Source organism: Podarcis liolepis (assembly GCF_965112155.1).
Source record: "Podarcis liolepis genome assembly, chromosome: 14".
Taxonomy (NCBI): Eukaryota; Metazoa; Chordata; class Lepidosauria; order Squamata; family Lacertidae; genus Podarcis; species Podarcis liolepis.
Genome location: NC_139569.1, coordinates 36,067,062 through 36,090,925, shown reverse-complemented (window position 1 = coordinate 36,090,925; position 23,864 = coordinate 36,067,062). Strand labels below are relative to the sequence as shown.

The 23,864-nt window shown below is 43.8% G+C and overlaps 1 protein-coding gene across 5 annotated transcripts in view; it reads right to left on the bottom strand.

Moving 5' to 3' along the window:
* Window positions 1–8,948, bottom strand: part of ACAN (aggrecan) — an 82,646-nt gene extending 73,698 nt beyond the window's left edge. For 4 of the 5 annotated variants that reach the window (XM_083474948.1, XM_083474946.1, XM_083474951.1 and 1 more), the window contains exon 1: window positions 8,596–8,758. The gene's annotated coding sequence lies outside the window, so the exon portion shown is untranslated. Of the gene's footprint in view, window positions 1–8,595 lie in introns of all 5 variants that reach the window. The other variant, XM_083474952.1, reaches the window with a different exon arrangement.
* Window positions 8,949–23,864: the final 14,916 nt, after the last annotated feature.

Here is a 23,864-nt window from a genome sequence, read left to right as displayed (position 1 = left end):
TGTAACCTGAAGCGTATGTAACCTGAAGCGTATGTAACCCGAGGTACCACTGTACCAAACACCGAGGGACAGTGCTGTTGGACTAAGAGTCATTTTGCTATAGACTTAACCAGCTGAATCTTGTAAACCTGTAGTAAATGCCAGCTGCTCCCCTTTCTACTCCAGAGAAGCGGTATTCATAGAATGAACATAAAACTCGGTGGCATGTATGGTTCATAAAACATTGCAATGCTTGCTTCTGAGGGACATCATTTTGTGTTGCTGACTGATCACAAAGTACTCATACACCTGCTTCAACCAACTAAAAACAATGTCTTACCATCTTGAACTCAGCATCTCACTGGGAGATGACAACACTATGCTTGTCAAACACAGCTTTAGGAAGCCCAACACAGTTGATTTTATTGTTACATCTTACACTCTCTGAAATGGGGTGAAACTCCTTGTTAAAGCTGTCAACATGTGTATTTTGTGGTTCAAGGCACTATCTCTTGGAAGAAAAGATATCAGTAGGGTGTATTTCTCGCTACGTTGAAACATATTATTCAATCTGGCAACTGATTACACAGACAGTGCCCACCTAGTTGCACCCTTTCAAGCATGTAAACTGCTTGGAGGATTTTGCTGTTGGTGGTGTATACATCTTATTAAATAACCAATTTTGTCTCTGGCAAAATTTCCGTCCATGAGGATGTTCTGTCAAGAGGTGAGCGGGTTGTTATGCCTGCTGCAGCTGCTATACCTGAATCTAAGATATGCAATTGATTGAAGGTGGCTCGTGATAAGATGCATCATGGGGTTCTATGGACCAAACAACTTCTATGTGCAAAGTTTTATTGGCCAAATATGGGTTCTGATGTGGAACGCTATATCAGGAACGTGGTGATTATGGATGGACCCAACCTTCACATGATGATCAACCAACATGACCTCTTCAGTTAGCACACCATCCTTGGACCAAGCTAGGCATTGATGCATGAGACATGTACTCCAAACCTTTGTGCTCAAGTCACTGATGATTAGGGCTGTGTACCAGATTTGGCCAAAGCCCAAATCTTGAACTGAATCAGGCTCAAATCGGGGGGGGGGGGCTCCAGGCTTTTTCCTGAGTTGGGTGGAAACAGCCTCAAATCACCCCACATTGGACTACCCAGAGTGATCTGGGGCTGTCAAGGGGCAGAATGTCAGACAGGAATGAGAGGCAGGCAGCCCCAGCATGTTCCACCACAGGGAATGGGCTGGGGAAGCAGACTCCAGCAGGACTGAAACTTCCACTCACTAGCTGGTGAGCAAAGGATTCAATCCTGCAGGATGCAGGTGATCATTCACAAGCACGTTCCCTGCAAGGAAGGAGGTAGAGCATCTCGATCCCCCTCTCAAAACCCCAATTGAACATTTGCCCCATACCTCAAATTGATTTGGGACTGGATCTGGGTTGGGTGTTCCTTCGCTGTTTGAAGAAAACCCTACAAGCAGCTCACTGTGAAAGGCAGAATTGGAAAATAGAATTGTTAAAGATCTTTATGGCCTATTGACCTACTTCATGCAGAATTTCAGAGGAGGCATTTCCCAGATTGCATTTTTCTTGTCAGATTCATACCAAACTAGGGTCAGGGTGAAATTTGATTAAGTTTTCATTTGAAGGCAAACCTACCTAATCTGCACTTTCTAAAGCAACACACAAACCGAAGCAGTCATCCTGTAAAGCTGGCACTTCTCCAGGTTTTTGCAATGCAGTTCTCCAGCCAAGTAAAGTGTGCATGTAAATGCATATATTAGTAAAAAAAAAAACCATACAAAAATATATCATACCAGGGGAAACTGCCTTGCAAAATTGCAAAGAAAAAAAAAGTATGTATTAGGAGAAATCTGCACTAAAATGCTGATCAAAAATCAATCAATCAATCAATCAATCAATCACACACTGATGTGGAGAATGGAAGACTGGAAAAATGAGGAACTGAGATGTTCTCCAAACTGACAGATGTGCCCATCCATGCACCAAACTTCCTGTGCTCAGCAGCAGAACCAGGACAAGGTGAAACAATATAGTGATGCAAAACAAAGGACTAAAGGACACAGCATCAGAGTTGTGGGCCTGCTTCCATTCTGGGGAACCATTGGCACTTCAGACATTGGTGAACTACAACTCCTATCTCCACTGGCCATTGACCATGCTTGCTAGGTCCAATGGGAGATGTAGTTCAGGTGCCCCACAACCTGGTCAACTATTGCAGGTGATAAATTTCAGCCAACCTGTAGACATAGAATCATAGAATCATAGAATCATAGAGTTGGAAGAGACCACAAGGGCCATCGAGTCCAACCCCCTGCCAAGCAGGAAACACCATCAGAGCACTCCCGACATATGGTTGTCAAGCCTCTGCTTAAAGACCTCCAAAGAAGGAGACTCCACCACACTCCTTGGCAGCAAATTCCACTGTCGAACAGCTCTTACTGTCAGGAATTTCTTCCTAATGTTTAGGTGGAATCTTCTTTCTTGTAGTTTGGATCCATTGCTCCATGTCCGCTTCTCTGGAGCAGCAGAAAACAACCTTTCTCCCTCCTCTATGTGACATCCTTTTATATATTTGAACATGGCTATCATATCACCCCTTAACCTCCTCTTCTCCAGGCTAAACATGCCCAGCTCCCTTAACCGTTCCTCATAAGGCATCGTTTCCAGGCCTTTGACATGAGCACCGTGTGATTCTTAGGAGCAGATTGCACGCTTCCTTTGAGCATATGAACCCTGAAAATGGGAGTGTTGTAATTAGAAATGTTGAACATCTGCAAAAGGTCCCACCTCGGGTACCAGCTTGAGTATGGAGATGCAGAGGTTCCTCATCATAATTCTGATTCAGCTACAACTGCTGAAGCATCCAGTGACAACAGGAGCAAGGAGATAGGGGAAGCAGAGGCTACACTTCTATGTCAAACCTTCTCCAGAGACGACGGCTATTAAGTGCATGAGCTGTTTGGTGACCCTCCAGATTTAAAGTCCAGATTAAATAAGATTTTAAGGATCTAGTTCATTTATATAAATATGCATTTTAGAAAAATAATAATGTAAGAGTGGGCTTAGGTTTTGATCTAATGTAGTGTATTCTCTTATAGATACTCCTGCTCTTCTACATCTCCCAGAAGTCTCTGTAAGGCAGCAACAGGGATCCTTTTTCAGCCTGAGGGACACATTACCATGTGCACAACCTTCTGGGGGCCACATGCCAGAGGTGGACACTGGCCAGAGGCAAAAGTGAGCAGAGCAATGAAAGCGATTTTTTACTTTTATACAGTAGCCTAGTTTCTACACACATACCTGTCCCCAGTGGGGTTTTTTCTAGAAAAAATGGGCTAGTACTCACCAGTAAGCAGGGGGCGAGGCCAGCACATGTGGGAGGGGCGTGGCCTGATGCCAAGGCTGGGTGGTGAAGGCAGGTGAGCTGCTTGACACTCCCCTGCCTGCCCACCCACCTGCCAGGGCATTGAAGAAGAAGAAGAAGAGTTTGGATTTGATAACCCACTTTATCACTACCCTAAGGAGTCTCACTGTGGGTTAAGCCACAGAGCGTAGGACTTGCCAATCAGAAGGTCGGCGGTTCGAATCCCTGCGATGGGGTGAGCTCCCGTTGCTCGGTCCCTGCTCCTGCCAACCTAGCAGTTTGAAAGCACATCGAAGTGCAAGTAGATAAATAGGTATCGCTCCAGCGGGAAGGTAAACGGTGTTTCCGTGCGCTGCTCTGGTTCGCCAGAAGCAGCTTAGTCATGCTGGCCACATGACCTGGAAGCTGTACGCCGGCTCTCTCGGCCAATAAAGCGAGATGAGTGCCGCAACCCCAGAGTCGGCCATGACTGGACCTAATGGTCAGGGGTCCCTTTACCTTTACCTTTAAAGAGTCTCAAAGTGGCTAACAATCTCCTTTCCCCTCCTCCCCCACAACAAACACTCTGTGAGGTAAGTGGGGCTGCGAGACTTCAAAGAAGTGTGACTAGCCCAAGGTCACCCAGCAGCTGCAAGTGGAGGAGCGGGGAAGCGAACCCAGTTCACCAGATTATGAGTCCACCGCTCTTAACCACTACACCATGCTGGCTCCCATTGCTGCCCAGGTGAAGAGGCCTTCCCTGCCTGGCTTGGGAGGTGGCAGCAGGGCTCCAGGATCCTGTCAGAGCACCGTGCCTCCTCCCCTAAGCTGAGCAAACACTTCCCAGGCTTGGGGAAGGAGGCGTCATGCTCTGTTGGGGTCTGAGAGCCCTCCCACCTCCTTCCCTCTCCCCACCCGATGATACTACTGCATATTGTTGTGTACCACCAGAAGAAAGCACTGCCTGTCTCTATCCTCTGCCTAGGCAAGAAGCATTATTAGAGTTCAAGGATACATTTCACCAAGGCATAAAACACTCAAGGAGGGTGCAAAGCAGGGGCAGTAAGGGGGTGGGTCTTGAGGGGAGATCAAGGGGTGGATCTAGTGGGTGCATCCAGGAAGGGAAAATCCAAGGCAAAGGTCTAGCTTCAGAGCCTGAAGGATTGTTGCATCAGGGGGCCGAGCAAGGGCAAAATGTGGGAGGAGCCAATATAAGTTAGGAGATTGGAAAATTGGAAAATTAGACAAGCCAGGAGAAGGAGTAGGAAGAGATCTGGCAGGGCCAATGCAAAGTCCTCAGTGTACTGTTTTCACCAGAACCTGATGCTTCAATGAAGAAAAAGTGAAATTTGCTCCGCCGGTTTATTGTGATTATTTTATTCCACCATTTCTTTGGGCTTGCCCGTACTTCCACTTGTCTCATGCCTAGAAAGCACAGGTCTGAGTGGTTTTGCCTTTGCTGTGCTGCTTTCCCCCAGAAAACGCACTCTTTAGCGTTAAATCAGAACAAACAGCAATCTGTTGAAAAATGGATTGCCATTTGTTCTGATTCGGTGCTATGCCATAAGTGTTCCTGGGGAGAAATGGCAGGGCAAATGGAGGTGTGAATAAGCCTTCTTTTACATACCTGTCCCACCCCCTCAACCCCAGTGTCTACATGTTCTTGTATGTAACAAAAACTATTCATTTTTCTTTAAGAATCTGGCGCTGCGTATTGGCTGGGTTGTGTGACCCAACAAGGCCAAAAACTAAATCCTTATTTTGTACACATCAAGTCTCTTTGTGAAATAAAGTTTAGGCCCCATATACATGACCCATGACTTCTTCTTCTTTGGTCTCATGGACCACTTTCAGAAGAGCCAGTCAAAAGACTCACAACTTATGCTTGTCCTCTGTAGTAAGGACGCAACAAACAATATCCTATCTCAGTGACACTGGTAAGTATCTTTTTCATTGCTGTTTCAGGGCTAGTGCAAAACCTGTCTACTTCCTCCCAAGGCATTATGGTCACTGAAGTCTTCAATTAAGGAGGGTATATAGTCCTCCTACCACTGTTTAATCCTGTAAGGTACGTTAGGCTGAGAGACAGTGCCTGGCCCAAGGTCATCCAGCAAGCTTCATGTCTGAGGAAGGATCTGAACTCTAGTTTTCCAGGTTCTAGTCTGGCACTCTAACCACTGCTCCACACTGGCCCTCTTCTTAAGTGCATCCCAATGATATTTATTAGCACAGACTATGACTTTTCTCCCATAGATACACATGGCTATTGTATACTCCTAGAAAGGTAACTGTGTTGGTTCACTTTACAGGTTCCTCAAGGTTCTTCAGTGCATTTTCTCCCAGGCATTTTGGGACAACGTTGCGATAGCAGTGGGACCTGCCTCTACTGCCACAGAGTTGCCTCCTATCTATTAAGACAAACCTGAAAGTGGGAAGGGGGAATTCAATCTATATGCACAGGGGCCAAAGACCTTAAGGGATCTCTTTATGCTTCCTCCTCATTCCAGTGATATACAATTTCTTAGTAAATAACACCATTTGGCTAAATTGCTGTTACCCTCCCAATAATCGTTTCAAAGCACTAGTGGGCAATGCTGATGGATTTAACAATTGCTTTTTTAAAAGCACCTGATAACTTTTCCTGCTCGTCTTTACGATTTACACAGTCAATGACTTGTAGAAGTGAGCAATTTGCTTTAACCATTAAAAAAAAAACAGATTATGTTCCTTCTGAGTGTTACCGCTGTTGGAAGAAGTCTAAGACATTTTTTAAAAAAATAAATAAGACTAATAGAGCCATAGAGAAAAGAAACTTTCTAACTGGATAGGGTAGGGGGAAAATGTGAGGTTTTGGCATCAGGTTGAGAATGCAAACTTCCATGAGTAATGAAGGGGTTGAAAGAAGAAGAAAAAAAGCAGTCTCCATGTAGAAACGACACTTTCTTTTCAACGTGAAACCACAGCTTGGAAAAATTGCACTTTCTGTGCATTCATTCAAAAGGAAGGCAGGTATTTAGAGATTCTAAGCAGATCCCTGGACTTTAAAAGAATGCCAAGTCACTGTAGACCTTGCAACAAACCATATTTCAACAGCAACAAATCCCTGTTAGCTGCCTAAGTCTATTGATTTTTTTTTAAGTTTTATTTTAGAATGTAGGACAAACATACTCCCCCCTCCTTTCCTGCAGCCATTCATCCATCATTTGTACTAGTGTTGAGCTCACCAGCCACACAATCCTATGGTAATTATAGCCTCTTTAACTACACAATCACCCTCACATATAATGGAAGTCACAGACAGATTATACCAGGAGGTGACATCAAAGTACAAACACATCCGATAATTCTTGGTTTTGCAGCATAGCGATTTTTGAATCTTGCTCAACAGCGGCGAGCTCTGTAATTTCCAGTTTTGCAGAACGGTTTGCAAATACATTATTAGCAAATCTGTAATTTTGCTGTTTGGTATCAGTGCTTTGCTTTATGAGTCACCATTGACCAAGGCAGGCAGTGTGGGCTTGGGAAGTGGGCTGAGGACATGGGCTCTGAGCCACGAAACTCACTTGATGACAATGGACCAATCCCTATCTCTCAGGGTGGCCTACCTCGCAGAGTTGTTGTGAGGAAAAATTAGGAAGAGTCCATGCGCGCCACTCACAACTCCATGGAAGAAAGAGTGAGAAGTGCCTATGTGATAAACTGAGGCGGTAATCCTAAACCCACTTAAACGGGGAGTAAACCCCATTGATTTCAATAGGATTTCCTCCTCTTGTGTAGATATGGTTAGGATTGCAGCCCAATTCTAAACTTAGGCCGAGCTATGGTAAATTCACCCCATAGTCGTTGTGCACTGCGATTCCATATACGAATGCTTGACGCTTTAACTTGGTCTACATTTTTAAGCAAACTGTTCTGATGTGGACTTCCTAAACTAATAGGCATATTAGAATATAGTTGTCATTGGCTTTTCACATTTCTCTGAATTTTGTTATACAATTCTCGGCTCAACCCCCCCCCCCCAAAAAAAAATAATAATTCCATGCTGTATATAAAGTGCTTTTTGGAAATAAAACATATACAAGAAATGCATTTTTAGAGTAAAATGCATACAAAATGCAGATTTGTTTCTGTGTTGCTGTTTTTAAAAAAATAAAAATTACAGAATGATGAGGAGGCAGGAGAGAACAGATTTATGAATGAACACATCTGAATGAACTAACACAGAGCAAAAATAGACTGGATACAATTTGTTCTCACTGAATTTAGCCAAAGCCACGGAAGCAAATTTCGTGAGGCAAGCTGAAGATTTGAAAAGATGGAGATGTACAAATGCTGTTGTTTCACGATCAAAAACAAATAGTTGAATCCTGCTTTATGAATGGATTTCAGAAGCATCGATTACATTTGTCAGCATTCATTCTCTCCTCATTTCCCCCTCATTCTGATTTATGTGGATTGTAAGCTCCTTGCAGCCAGGGACCCATCTATGCTGCTATTCCATGTAACTCTACAAGGTGCTGTAAGTATGATCATGGCATGGTATAAATAAAAATAAGATGATATTTGTCTGGGGTGGAGTAGGGAGGGACAATGACAGAAACTTTTTCTGATAGAAAACAAGAGGCTTGCAGAATAAATTTTCCACTAAAGTGCCGTCTGTATTCAGATGGCATAATTTATTGGGGAGAGGGCTGGGCGGTTGACCCCTAACCCTACTCTACGTCTTGTGCACCAGCTATTCTTTCATTATAATCAGAGTCTGTTATTATTATTGTTTTAGCAAGCAAACTAGGCAATGCCCTTCTTCGGACTATAGATCTATTTCCTTGAAATTTCAACAGACTGAGTTGCTGGCAGAGTCTGATTTTTTTCTTGGTTGCTTGGCAACAGTGGGCATCGCACATGCACACGCTTCTCTGACATGAGCAAACTTTTCTGGGGTGCAACTTTTTACAACAAGTTGGGTGTCGAAACCACCCCATATTCTTGCATTCCTGCACATACATAATCCATTGAATCAGACTGACAGCTCATCTGGCCAAGGATGTGGTCAGCGAGAGCCCTCCAGGAATTCTACAAGCATGGCATGAAACCTTCAACACTGTTCAATGCTCCAAGCATATGCCATTCAAAGGTACCACTGCCTCGGGATTCTAGGGGGAAACATCCAATCCATCCCACCTTGGTTAAAAATAAAATACTTAACAGCAAAAAAGGAAAAATACATGCTTACCTTCAACAAATTCAGTGCTTCAAGAATTTAAGTCCCATACACCTAACAGAGCAATAAGGATTCTTGTGTGTTAAGAAAGAGGTTACAACGTCCGGCGATCCCTTGTAGATCCCCTTCACAGCCTCCAGATGAGATTCCCTGCTTTTGTTTTGTGGATAGATCTTCCCCCAAGAAGAAATCAAAATTATTGGTACGCCAGGTTCCTTTCAAGCAGTGGCAGCAAAAGCAGCAGCAGCAGCAAGGTTGATTTTTTGGAAGGAGAAAAAAAAATCAAAAGAGCGAAGGGGTGGGGGTGAGAGATTTTAAGCAACAGCCCACGTTGAGCTGCTACTGGCTGTGAAAAGAGACTTCCAGGCTCCTCCTGTCCCTCCTTAGATACCTCTTGCTATAGCTGGCAGATTGCTAAAGGCACTGAATCCTCCTATGAAAAGTTTGAGTCAAGGTAGGCAGGCATCCAGGAAAAATAAGTCAGGAGCTTGGGTGGGGAAGAGGAGGGTGGTGGGAGGCAGCAAAAGGAGGGCTGTAAGAGAGAAAAGAGAAGCCAAACCTCTTTTTTGGGGGGGGGGGAATGGGGGGGCAGAAGAAAAAGAAAGGATGACCAAAAGTCCTGAATAGGGAGAACAGGGAATTGGGGGTTTTATTTTATTTAAAAATAAAAAAAAACAGCCGTTTGGAGGGAGAGAGAGAGCAGCCAAAGTATGTACCACAAGTGGTTGAAAGTAAGGAAGAATATAAGGAATGAGGTTAAAAAGAGAAGCAGGACTTGTGCAAAAATGGGGATGGGGGGGAGAGAATCGAGATATATCTAATTAAAATCTCTCAGCAAGACGAGTGGGTGAAAATGAGGGCGAGGGTGTCTGCAATGCAGTCAATAATGCTGCAGGCTGGCTAAGGGAGCTGTCAGGATAAATATTTGGAGCATCTTCCGTAGGGGGTCACCCAAAACATGCAAGGCAGACAGAAGAGAGGAAAGTTCGGAGGATTCCAGTTAGGGTGCAATTGGCAGGCGTCCGGCTACACAAACACAGAATATTAATTAGTATTCATTTATTGCATTTATACTTCACCTCCCTCTGTCCCCACAAGGAGTTCAAGGTGGCTTAAATTGTTCTATCCCCGCCTCCATTTAATCCCCACAATAACCTGTGAGGTTGATTAGGCTGAGAGGCTGTGAGCTGGTTCAAGGTCATTCAGTGACCTTCATGGCAGAGTGGGGATTTGAACCCCGGTCTCCCAGGTCTTAGTTTGACACCCTCACCACTACACCACACTGCCTCTCCAGTGGGAAGACACTGGCCAAGCAGCCCATAGGCACTTCTACTGAGGTTACCATTCAAGTTTGCCCCGTCGTGTGCTGGTCCTGAACAGAACTTAGCGGAAAATGGTACCTTGCTAGGAAGATGCAGCGAGAAGGGAGCAAGAAGAAGACAATTGGTGCCATGTATATTGTGATGGATTTGTGAGCAGGGACTTCCCTTGAAACTCTAGAAATTAATAAGTGGTAGGATTTTGATTATTTGGGATGTGGGAAGGGAGAAATACAAGCCACAGGGGAATTCTTGAGCCAGCCTATGCAAAACCACCTGGTCATTGGCAATGCATGGGAACTGTCTTCGCCTGCCCCCTTTGCCCTGAGATGTGAACAGAGAGTGGGGTGCCAGGGTAATTGGGTGTGAGGTGATAGGAAAAGAGAGCTTTTAGCAGGGTGTTCTGGAAAGAGGAAGGAAGAAGAGAGACTGGGGTCCATCTTGGGCAGGCTGGCTGAAGGCTGGCTGGGAGAGATGGCTTGGACTCCAGGGCTGCACTGCTGTGGGGTGCAAACCCCTCTTGAAATGGCCATGCCGTAAGATCTGGACCCCCTCCATGCAGACTGAAGGTGTAAATAGGTGAACAAACCATATTTCTAAAAGCTACGACAGTCTCTGCCGTGTCTCAGTTCTCCAAAGGAACACAGATCCTGGAAGAGTGCCTGGAACCCCCATGAATCTTGCAGAGAGTGGGGGCGGCGCATGACTTTTGTAATATATTTGTCTATCAATGTTCTTTATTAGAGTTCAAGGACACATTCCAGCCAGGCAAAAACATTTGGGGGCGTGTGTGAGGCAGGGCCAGTGAGGGCTGTGGCCTGGGGAGAGTTCTGAGGGGCAGATAAAGAATACTATCCCTGTTCTATACCTTTGCAGTTACTATTTTCTAAAACAAATGAATCAATGAATGAATATGGTTGGAAGCGCCATACTTGTGATGGACGGAAAAGTGGCAACAAATGCTTCAGTGAGAAGCAACTGGAAGGACCACTGTTCATTTCAGTTGAAATAAATATGTTCGTGTGTTTTAAGTAGTTAAATGCGCACGTTTTTTCATATGTGGCGGACTTGTAAAAGGGTAAAAGAGTATTGGGAAATGATCCCTAATGAATTGAAAAAAACGTTTAAAAGTAATCCCCCCCTAAACCAGAGTCCTTTCTGTTGGGGATAATTCAGACTGAAATTCCCAGGTGTCAAAAAAGGTTATGGGCTACTACTGTGGCCCATGTTTTGTTAGCCCCAAAATAGAAAATGAGCGAGGTCCCAACCAAAGAAGAATGGCAACTTAAGTTGACAGAATATGCACAGCTTGCAGACTTAACATACAGAATAAGAGAACCAGAAGAGCACACATTTAAAGAAGATTACAAAACATTTATTGAATTTATGGGAAATAATTGTGTACAGCTGAAAACGCTGGCAGCATTAAGATAAATACAACAGTGTAAACAAGTTTTGAGGGATGTAATAATGGAATGTAATAAAGGGACCCCTGACCATTAGGTCCAGTCGTGACCGACTCTGGGGTTGTGGCGCTCATCTCGCTTTATCGGCCAAGGGAGCCAGCGTACAGCTTCCGGGTCATGTGGCCAGCATGACTAAGCCGCTTCTGGCGAACCAGAGCCGCGCATGGAAACACAGTTTACCTTCCCGCCGGTATAGTTTTTGTTAAATATGCATGGATTTATTATATGTAAAATGAACCATGGAAAGAGAAGGGAAGTCACTGATATCTTAAGGATGTAAAATGAGTATTTTAAATTGTAAAACAGAAAATAAAAATATTGTAAAACAGAGCCACCAAGAACTGCAGAGTTTCAATACAGGGACATGGGGGAAAGCTGCCTTAAAGCAGGTTAGAGTATTTCTCTGTCAAGACCAGTATTGACTATAATGATTCACAGCAGCTCTCAAGGGTCTCAGACAGAGGGTCTTTCACATGCTACCTGACCCCTTTCACGGAAGATGTTGAGGGCTGAACTTTCTGGATGCAAAGTATAATTTGTTCTGAACAGACATTAGCAGTTTGTTGACACTCAGCTCTTCCCTCTTGTTTTGATTTTCGGATCCCATTTATTTAATTCACAAGGTTTATATACTGCTTGATTGTCATGAAACCTCCAAGTGCTTTACCAAGGGAAGGAAACAATAAAATGATCAGTGAAAAGCAACTATTAAACACATTCAAAACATATTTAAAATCATCAGTGAGCTAAGAAACCAAATAAAAACTCATCAATATTCTACATGTCTGGATAGGCTTTTCTAAACAAAAGCACTCGATAAAAACAGAACAGTGGTACCTGTTACATATGCTTCAGGTTACATACGCTTCGGGTTACAGACTCCGCTAACCCAGAAATATTACCTCGGGTTAAGAACTTTGCTTCAGGATGAGAACAGAAATTGTGCTCTGGTGGTGCGGCAGCAGCAGGAGACCCCATTAGCTAAAGAGGTGCTTCAGGTTAAGAACAGTTTCAGGTTAAGTACAGACCTCCAGAACGAATTAAGTACTTAACCTGGGGTACCACTGTACCGTGAAGGAGACTGCCTTAAGTGAAGAGGCAGGGTTTTTTTAGAGTGGGGCTATGGCCAACCTAAAAGATTGATTCCTTTTTTAAAAAAAAATAATATTTATTAGTTTTCCAACAAATTAAACACAACACTACAAAACACCAAAAAAGAAAAAACGTACAATACAATACAATACAATACAATACAATACAATATAAAAGAAAAGAAAAGAAACAAACAAAACAAAACAAAAACCGTTTAAAACACAATCCAATTTCAACATCTTATCTTTCTTTCCCTTATTTCCTCGACCTCCTCACACCTCCCTTTTTGTATTTCACTTCTATTAATTGTTTCAGCAATTCCTTTCCATCTTCCTCTGTTTTCTATCCTATAATTGTCTTAACACATTCTAACCTTATTTTTCCCTTTAATACTCTATTAATCTATTTATACTTAATTCCTTATAACATTTCTACTAAAGCCATATAACTTCATTCCAACATTTTCCTAACATTCATTAATTTTACAGTATTTCTGTAAATAGTCTTTAAACTTTTTCCAGTCTTCTTCCACCGACTCTTCTCCCTGGTCTCGGATTCTGCCAGTCATTTCTGCCAATTCCATGTGGTCCATCAACTTCATCTGCCATTCTTCCCTGGTGGGTAAATCTTGTGTCTTCCAGTATTTCGCGATGAGTATTCTTGCTGCTGTTGTTGCATACATAAAAAAAGTTCTATCCTTCTTTAACACCAATTGGCCGACCATGCCCAGGAGAAAGGCCTCTGGTTTCTTAAGGAAGGTATATTTAAATACCTTTTTCATTTCATTATAAATCATCTCCCAGAATGTCTTAATCCTTGGGCACGTCCACCAAAGGTGAAAGAATGTACCTTCAGTCTCATTACATTTCCAACATTTATTATCGGGCAAATAATAAATTTTTTCAAGCTTAACTGGTGTCATGTACCACCTATAAATCATTTTCATTAAATTTTCTCTTAGGGCATTACATGCCGTAAATTTCATACCTGTGGTCCATAACCGTTCCCAGTCAGCCATCATTATGTTATGTCCAACATCTTGTGCCCATTTAATCATAGCTGATTTCACCGTTTCATCCTGAGTGTTCCATTTCAACAGCAAGTTATACATTCTTGACAAATTCTTGGTTTTTGGATCTAACAATTACAATTCTGTTTCCAATTTTGATTTTTCCACCTGGAAACCAACTTTTTTGTCCAATTTGTATGCCTCCATTATTTGATAATAATGGAGCCAATCTCGCACTTTGTTTTTCAATTTTTCAAAGCTCTGCAATTTTATTCTCTCTCCATCTTGTTCCAGAAATTCCCAATATTTCGGCCATTTGGCCTCCATATTGAGTTTTTTCTGTGCCTTCGCTTCCATTGGTGACAACCATCTTGGGTTTTCCCCCCTAACAAATCCTTATATCTTATCCAAACATTAAACAATGCTTTTCTAACAATATGATTTTTAAATGCTTTATGTACTTTTACCTTATCGTACCACAAATATGGATGCCAACCAAATACATTGTTAAAACCTTCTAAATCCACCACTTCAGTATTTTCAAGAAGCAGCCATTCTCTCAGCCAGCAAAAAGCAGCTGATTCATAATAAAGTTTAAGGTCTGGCAGGGCAAATCCACCTCTTTCTTTAGCATCCGTTAATATCTTAAATTTTATTCGAGGCTTCTTGCCCTGCCAAACAAATCTAGAAATATCCTTCTGCCCTAAAAGATTGATTCCTTACAATGCTCACCGAGTGTTATGTGGCAGTTCCACAGATCATAGAATCATAGAGTTGGAAGAGACCAACATGCCAACATGATGTTCAAAGCCACAGTCCTGAGATTAATAGTCTCATTCTCTACCAGGTGGGAATACTATGAGGTAAGGAGATCTCGCAAGTAAACTCGCAAGCTGCTACGTACTTTATATGCTAACACCTTTAATTTCCACCAGTAGCAAAATGGCAACCAGTGCAGGACTCTGAGCAGACGTGTCATATGCTGACAGGTCTCTCTGGCCAGCAATCGTGCTGCAGCATTCTGCACTAATTGCAGCTTCTGGATCAAGGGAAGCCCCACATAGAGCACATCATAGGGAGGTGCTGAAGAAGACAAGGAGTCAGTGTTTGGCATTATTGCTGGAGGAGTGGATAGGGGCAAACAAACAGCAGCTTAATCCAACCAACGGGATAGAGGAAAAATTTGGTACAGTTCATATTTTAATGCAAACCTATCTAATTTGCGTTTTCTGAAACAATATGCGAACTGTAGGAAAGCCATCCTTTGAAATTCTCACTTCTGTAAATGTTGTGAGGTGGTTCTCCAGCCAACTAATGAAAAAATAATAATAAAATGCATATATTAATGAAAACAACGTATAAAAATGCATTGTATTGGGAGAAACTGCTTGCAAGCATGGGTCCAACTGCATAGAAAGACGGATATGTTCGGAGAAATTTGCACTAAAATGCTGACAAATTTTCACGAGGGCTTTAGAAAACATCTGCTACAAACTGACGCAGAAATTTAGAGAGAGGAATTTAGGAATGAGAAATGGACAGAAGCCGAAATTGACAGATTCACGCACTCCTGTCCAGCCAGTGAAATGCTCTTGGCTGGGGTTCTGTTGATCTGAGTGCCCATATACAATCTGTTCTCTGTTGAATTGCATTCCCCTCAAAGATCACATTCACAAGTTTGGGGAGGGGAAGGAAGGAGTTACTCCTGAAATCAGCATTGGTACCAGATGTCCAAGTGGCAGCAGCAGGGCTTTTATTCAGTGCCAGCTGGTGTTTCAGCTGTTGCCTTTTCTAAAAAACCCCACACCTGGCCATGTCCTAGCTTCATGCCCACCCTGATTACTGCTACTTTAGATTACTAAAATGGTCTTTGTGTAGGGCTGCCCTTGAAGACAGTCTGGGAACTGTAACTGCCGGGATTTTGACAGAGACTTGGCTCATGTCCACACCACACATTTAAAGCACTTTTGTACCACTCTAACAGTAGTTTTTTAAGCATGCTGGAAATTGTTAGGAGACCCTCCCCCCAGAGCCACAATTCCCAGACCTGCAAATATTCTGCAGAACTTGCCCATCTGAACAGTTTCACCAATTGAAAAGAACTTGTGGGTCAGTGAATTGTTATCATTTGGGGCAGGGGCTAAGCCCTAGAAATTAATAAATGGTAGGATTTTGATTAATTGGGATATGGATGAAACTACAAACTGCAGAGTTGTGCTAGACAGGGAAACCCTGGGCTGGTTTATGCAAACCAGCCTGGCTGGCCTTGTGAAGAGCAGCAAATGTATTAATGGGGTTAATGGGCCATTTGAGAGGAATATTTTGCCTTGGAGAGAAAGGAGGAGGCAGAGGAGGAGTAGAAGAAGAAGAAGAAGAGGAAGAGGAAGAGGAAGAGGAAGAGGAAGAAGAAGAAGAAGAAGAAGAAGAAGAAGAAGAAGAAGAAGAATGACTGGGATCCATATTGGGCAGGCTGGCTGAAGGCTAGCTGCATTGCTGTGAGGGACAAGCCGCTCTTGAAATGACTGTTCTGTAAGATCTGGACTCCCTCCATACAGAATGAAGGTGTAAATAGGTGAATAAACCATATTTCTTAAAGCTACAACAGTCTCTGCTGTGTCTCAGTTCTCCAAAGGAACATAGACCCTGGATGAGTGCCTGGAACCCCCTGAAATCTTGTTACCACTCGGCAGAGAAAAGGAGAGTCACCCAACTTTTGTAACAGCATAATGTATGGAATTCTCTGACAATAGGTATAGTTAGGGCCACCATTATTTTAGATGGGTTTATAGGGGAATGGTTAGACAAATTCATGGAGAAAAGGCTAGCAATGGCTATTTGGAACCTTCTAGTATGACTATAGAATACCAGTGCTGGGTAGCAATGACACAAGAGGACCATTGCCTTCATGCTTACTGATGGGCAGCTTAAAGACATCTGGTTGGCCTCTGCTTCTCTACTGTTAGCTGAGCTGGACCATGGGTAACCAATGTGGTTCCTTCTAGACGCTTCCACTACCCCTGAGCACAGGCTGCATTGACTGGGGCTGCTGGAAGTTGGGGTCCAGAGGGCAACACATTGGCTCCCCCTGCAATGGGCCGTTGTCCTGATCCAACGCATCTCTTCTTCTGTCCTTGCATCGCAAGAGCCCAACCCCAAACCCAAATTTCTCCCTGTTCTTCATTTCACAAGCAATAGCTTCATGCACATATTTGGGAGCGGCCGAATCCCTCCCCTTTTAGCTGCCTGGCAGTTTGAAGCCTCAGGTTGGTAACCTTGCTTTGGCCCAAGCCTGCTGCCCCCAGGACAATGCACCTATTTAACCTGCAGCGGCTGGCTCTGAATGAGGCTCCTTCTCCTTGCGTAGACTGGGCACCTCTTACAAGGTTAGTTGTAAACAGCCACAGTCCTCTCCCCTCCCCACCTCCCACCTCCCTCTCTACCACCACCCCAATATTGTGGCTTATTCATCACCTGGCAAAAATAAAAGCGGAGGCTTCCAGGAAGGATGGGCCTTGCTTACACAGAGCGGGGTTTATTTAGAAGCTGTTCCCAGCCCCCTGTCCCTCATTTTCTCTCTGTATCTTTCCAGTTACTCATCAGGTTCTGTTCAGGAGGAAAAAGCAAGACACAGCTTGGTGACTGCTGCAGCAAAGCGTCTGAGGTCTGGTTCGGATCCTTGGTTCAAGCATTGCCTCTGTTGTGAACTCACAAGGTGGCCCGAGGCAAACCACACACTCTCAAGGTCCCAGTTAATGCAATGTCCCATCACTTGAAACAGTCATGCCTTCCCCCAAAGAATCCTGGGAACTGTAGTCCCTTAAGGGTACTGAGAGTTGTTAGGAGGGCCCCTCACAATTCCCAGAATTCCATGGGATGAGGGATTGGTTGTTGAACCACTCTAGAAATTGTAGTTCTGTGAGGGGAATAGAGGTCTCCTAGTAACACTCTGCATCAAACTACAGCTCCCAGGATTCTTTAGGGGTAGATAGGTAGCCATGTTGGTCTGCCATAGTCAAAGTAAAAATTTTTTTTTCTTCCAGTAGCACCTTAAAGACCAACTAAGTTAGTTCTTGGTATGAGCTTTTGTGTGCATGCACACTGTGTATCTGAAGAAGTGTGCATGCACACAAAAGCTCATACCAAGAACTAACTTAGTTGGTCTTTAAGGTGCTACTGGAAGAAAAATTTTTTTTTACTTTGACCAGGATTCTTTAGGGGAAGCCATGACTGTTTCAAGTGGTATGATGCTGCTCGCTTCAGCCCCAGTCCTTCCCATTTGCAATATAGAGAATAATAAAGGCCTCAGCTCAGTGGTAGGGCATGCAGAAGATCTCTGGAATCTCCAAGTATGGTTTGGAGAGAGACTGCTATCTGAAACCCTGGAGAGCCTCTGCCAGGCAGTGCAGGCAGTCCTGAGCTAGATGGATCAATGATATAAGACAGCTTCCCCTGTTTCCTGTGATCCCACTTATCTTGCAAGGCTTTCATAAGGGGGTAAAGGTAAAGGTAAAGGGATCCCTGACCATTAGGTGAAGTCATGACCGACTCTGGGGTTGCGGCGCTCATCTTGCTTTATTGGCCGTACAGCTTCCGGGTCATGTGGCCAGCATGACTAAGCCGCTTCTGACAAACCAGAGCAGCGCACGGAAATGCCGTTTACCTTCCTGCTGGAGTGGTACCTATTTATCTACTTGCACTTTGATGTGCTTTCAAACTGCTAGGTGGGCAGGAGCAGGAACCGAGCAACGGGAGTTCACACTGTTGCGGGGATTCAAACCGCCAACCTTCTGATCGGCAAGTCCTAGGTTCTGTGGTTTAAGGGGTTACAACTAGAAAATTCACATGACGTGCATCAAACGCTCAGAAATGCTATGCCAATATTAAACATTATTCTTTACTATAATTCCAAGCCCAGAACAATTGCAGGCCAAAATTTGCTTCTTCTCTAGGTATTCCCATTATTCTATTTGGAAAAATGTTTCTGTGTCTTTTTATTGCTTCTGAAAAATTGCTGGTACCAATACTTATGCAATTTAGGCACCAGCTGAAGACACACCTTTCCATACAGGCATATGCCAGACACTGGCGTAAAGCCTTTATAAAAAAGCATTATAGAAGAGCTCTTGGTGGTTTCAGTGGTTGAGAGATATAAATAACAACATTCTAAGCACAACATCAATCAGGTTCTCAGTATTTTTTCATATCACCATAACAGAAAAGACCAGGAGACCTGTACATCTGCTCTGTCTGCTTTCTAGATATGGCTAACAATTGATGGGCAACTTCAAGCTCCACCTCCGAGCTTTCCCTTCTTATAGCTCTTTATCTTTAATCTGGACTAGTGTCAGACAACCCTTCAAACAGAAGGCCCCATCTAATAAGCGCTGTTCTCCAAAGTAGCGCAGCTACATATATCTGAAGCGGCATAGGCCAGAGACAGACTGACCACTAGGCCCTACTAGATCTCACATCCACCTTGTCAATGCTGCATCCCACTATTTTGTGGATGTGACACTCCCTTGGGCTGAACACAGGCCTGGTTTTAGCACCTGGAATCCTTGGGCAGATGCTGAGGTCCTGGCAGTGCCTACTAGCATCAACACCTGCCTAGAAACTCCTGTGTGAGTCCTTGTTTCCCACAATGCTTCAGAGTCATGCTATCTTTAGGGGTACTGTGGGAAATAAAAAATGGCTGTTTGTCACTGTCCGCCACTGTTGCTAGGTAAGTCCACAGCCAGGCTCCCTGAATGTAAGAGCAGCTAATCAGAGAGCGGTTTTCTGAGGGATCGCTGTGGTTCACCTCTTCATCAAGCTGCTCCCTTGTCTTTATTTTGGCTCATAGGTTTGAAAACTCAGAAAGAGAGAGAGCGCAAAGACTGGCACTAATGAACAAATGAAAACAGGGCTAATTTTATGTTTGCCCCGTCACTAGATGAACCAGGTAAGTAGGAGAAAATGGTGTCTTTTGTGCAGGCGGACACACGACATCTCCCTTGTTGACTTTTCTCCCAGAATTTTCTTCCTAGTTCAGCACTGTATAAACAGCTCTCTGTTGACCTTGGAGATGAATGGTGGGATTACCTCAGGTGAAGAGCGTTTGCTGTATTGGATATTTGTGCCCATGAAATGCTTCTCTCCATAGCTACGAAGTGAGGGCTGAAGGTAGCTCAACAGAGGCATTGTTCCATCACATGTCTACTCCGTTCTTATATATTTTATATTTATTTAATTTGAATACAGTGGTACCATGGCTTACATACGCTTCAGGTTACAGACGCTTCAGGTTACAGACTCCGCTAACCCAGAAATAGTACCTCAGGTTAAGAACGTTGCTTCAGGATGAGATCAGAAATTGTGCTCCAGTGGCCCGGCAGCAGCGGGAGGCCCCATTAGCTAAAGTGGTGCTTCAGTTTCAGGTTAAGAACGTACCTCCAGAACAAATTAAGTACGTAGCCCTAGGTACCGCTGTATTTATAGACCGCCTTCCCAGGATGAGGCAGGAGAGAAGCCCTCTCAAGGCGTCAAACAAGAATGCCGACATAAAATTTCATAGGGTTGTCTCCAACTAAGTTCTAACAATGGGTAGGCAAACTAAGGCCTGGGGGCCGGATCCGGCCAAATCGCCTTCTAAATCCGGCCCGCAGATGGTCCAGGAATCAGCGTGTTTTTACATGAGTAGAATGTGTCCTTTTATTTAAAATGCATCTCTGGGTTATTTGTGGAGCATAGGAATTCGTTCATTTTTTCTCTTCAAAATATAATCCGGCCCCCCACAATGTCTGAGGTACAGTGGACTGGCCCCCTGCCAAAAACGTTTGCTGACCCCTAACTCATAGTAAACCCATTGAAATAAATCAACCTAGGGGAGTTGCATCAATTCATTTCAGTAGGTCTGCTCCAAGTATTACTAACATTGCATACGACTTGTAATGTAGCATTGTATTGGATCTGAAAAATAAATCAATCAGGTTTTTAAAAATAAATAACAGTGGTACATGCCACAATCTCCAAATGGCAAGAGACTCCAGGAAAACCTGTGCTTACCCAGGGATTGGTTTTGTGGGAATGAAGATTAATGGAGGCTGCTGTTTCTTTGGGGATACATAGTTTTATCAAAGCATATATACAGCCTGAGCATAGGATGGAAGGGCTCACAGTATTAACATCCCAACAGATACTGCTTCTCCATTAGGTTCCCTAAAGGTAAAGGTAAAGGGACCCCTGACCATTAGGTCCAGTCATGGCCGACTCTGGGGTTGCGGTGCTCATCTCGCTTTATTGGCCGAGGGAGCCGCCGTACAGCTTCCAAGTCATGTGGCCGGCATGACTAAGCCGCTTCTGGTGAACCAGAGCAGCGCACGGAAATGCACGGAAAGGTTCCCTAGCATACAGCAAAACATGCCTCGGTGTCTCCAGTTTCCAGCATCAGCTAAAGCTGCTGCACACAGCCTCTTCCGAACCTATAATTCTCTTCTCTAGGATGACAATCCATTCAGGTGAGGTGGGAAAAGACCCACCCATTTGTCTCTACGGCAACAGAGCAACTTCTTTAGACATGTAAATGGAGGGATTTATCTGCCCAGCCAAGGCCATTATCTTGCAAAGAAACTGTTCTCATGGGTTTCCTTTTATATATTCTAACCTCAGATGCAGGATTACAGACCTGGAAGGAACCCATGAATATAATCCAGACTGGGTTAGAGCATGGTGCTATTAATGCCGAGGTTGAAGTTTGATCCCCTTAAGGGAAAGCTGCATATAATCATAGAATCATAGAGTTGGAATAGACCACAAGGGCCATCGAGTCCAACCCCCTGCCAAGCACGAAACGATGCATATTAGTGCATTGCAGGGGGTTGGACTAGATGATACTCTGGGTCCGTTCCAATGCTACAATTCTATGCTTCTATGACACCCCTCCCCCCCAAAAAAAACCCACCCTCAACAATATTTTAAAGAAGATCCAGCCAGGACAAAACTTTTTCTTCTTCCAAAAACTGTTACCTGAAACAAATAGGCTTAGAAAGTTTGTTTTTTTCAAATGACATGACTGAAGAGACCAGCTGTGCATCCCTTGGGAGGAAGTCAGCATTTAAAAAACATAGAAAAAGCCCTATTATATCAGACAGATGGCAAATATAGTCCCTCATCCTGTTCTCATAGTGGCCAACTAGACAGTAGCAGGTAGCTCACACTGTCTCTGACTGTCTATGCACCATGCATTTAAAGAACATTTAAAGCACATGCCTTACCCCAAAGAATTCTATTTACTCCTCATAGAACTATGTTTCCCAGCACTCTTAGAAAACTACGGTTTCTACGCTTCCTTGAGGGAAGTTGTGTCTGGTGTGTACATAGCCTGGAGGGAGAAACTGAAGGAGGTAGAGCAGTTCATAGAATCATAGAGTTGGAATAGACCACAAGGGCCATCGAGTCCAACCCCCTGCCAAGCAGGTAACAGTTCAATTCACTTCCCTTCTCCTTTAAAAAGGAATGCAAAGCATACAGTGTGTCTCCCAGTTGCCCCCCTCATTCCCCACTCCACACCCCAAAAAATTATCCCACCATTTCAGGGGGAAAGATTGGAACCCCAATGTCTGGGAAGAAATTCCATCTGGAGAGTTTTTTCATTTTTGGTAAGGATTCAAAACCAGTATGATGGACACAGAATGAATAGCAGGCCAGCAGATCGTTAGATCAGTGGATCATGTGGTGGGAGTCATTTATTTACTTATTTTTCAGCTAAAGAACATTGCTTAAAGTGGTTGCATACCTCATGTTGTTATTTGTCCCTTTCCGACATGGTGACACTTGGAATCAGGAATGAAACAGGAAGTGGGACATTCCCTTTCCTACCTCCCCATATAACCACAAGTTCCCTCCAGTGTATCCAAACATAGTGAGGAACAAGTTCAGCACAACAGAACAGAAAAATGAAAGGGTGGAAAGGAAATTCTTCTCCATTGGTCTCTGAGTGGGTAGCTGATATTTACAAGGGTTTTTTTTTTGGGGGGGGGGTGGACTTCTGAATTGCTTCTCAAGTACACATAGTTCCTGGTCTATATAAGGTCAATTTGGGTAGGCTAATTTGTCAACTGACAAGTACTTTTGGATGACACATATGATGTTAAACCTGGCTATGATGAAAAGGTTTGGGTGATCAAGGACATCCATGAGTGTGGCAATTCATTTCCCTTTCCCCATAATCCAATCTAGAGGCAGCACATGATCAGTTATGGGCCAGAGTAGGAATAATAATAATAATAATAATAATAATAATAATAATAATAATAATAATTTATTTATACCCCTAACATCTGGCTGGGTTTCCTCAGCCACTCTGGGTGGCTCCCAACAGAACACCAATAAAAATAATAAAAAAGCAACGACATCAAACATTAAAAGCTTCCCTAAACAGGGCTGCCTTCAGATATCTTCTAAAAGTCAGATAGTTGTTTATTTCCTTACATCTGGTGGGAGGGCATTCCACAGGGTGGGTGCCACCACTGAGAAGCCCCTCTGCCTGGTTCCCTGTAGCTTCACTTCTTGCAGTGATGGAACAACCAGAGGGCCCTCAGAGCTGGACCTCAGTGTCCAGGCAGAACGATGGGGTTGGAGACGCTCCTTCAGGTATACTGGGCCAAGACCATTTGGGGCTTTAAAGGTCAGCACTAACACTTTGAACTGTGCTCGGAAATGTATTGGAAGCCAATGTAGGTCGGGGGGGCGCTAGGGGAGCATTGGAAGATGGCCGACAATACCATCTCTCCGGCTCACACGAGGTAATTAAGAGGCTGATATGGGAGTATGCAGCCTCCCTTGTTACCCCAAGGGAATGGGGAACACTGCCTCGCCTGCGGTTGCCATAAATCACCCTCGGACTCGAAAGAAGGGGGTGAGGGCACTAGGCGCACAGCCCTCGTGTGGGACGGCTCTCCCTGATGCTGTCTCTGATCGCGCGGCCTGGTTGCAGGAGCTCAAAATAAACAATTAGAGAAAAGCAAATGCACATATTTCGAGTGAAGATCGGGAGATAAGACTGCTAATTGAAGTGATCTCTGTGAAGTGGAGCGATGGGCTGGATTCAACAATCAATCAAGAAGAAGATACATCAAAGGATCGGTATGTCGGAACGGGACTGAAAAGGGGGGGACTTTTCTTTTTTTATCTTATGTGAGTACCTAACAATCCTCCCCCCAAGAAAGAATTGTTGCAATTACTGATTATAAGCAGGATGATTAAGAACTGTGTGGAAATAAATTACTAATCAAATACATGGCTTGTGGGAATACTTGGAAAGGAATGAAAGCTCTTTGTGACGCAGTTATAAAAAGAGACTTGTTACGGCAGGCCTGGTTACAGGATGATTGAAGGGGAGGAGGACCATGGTTTGTT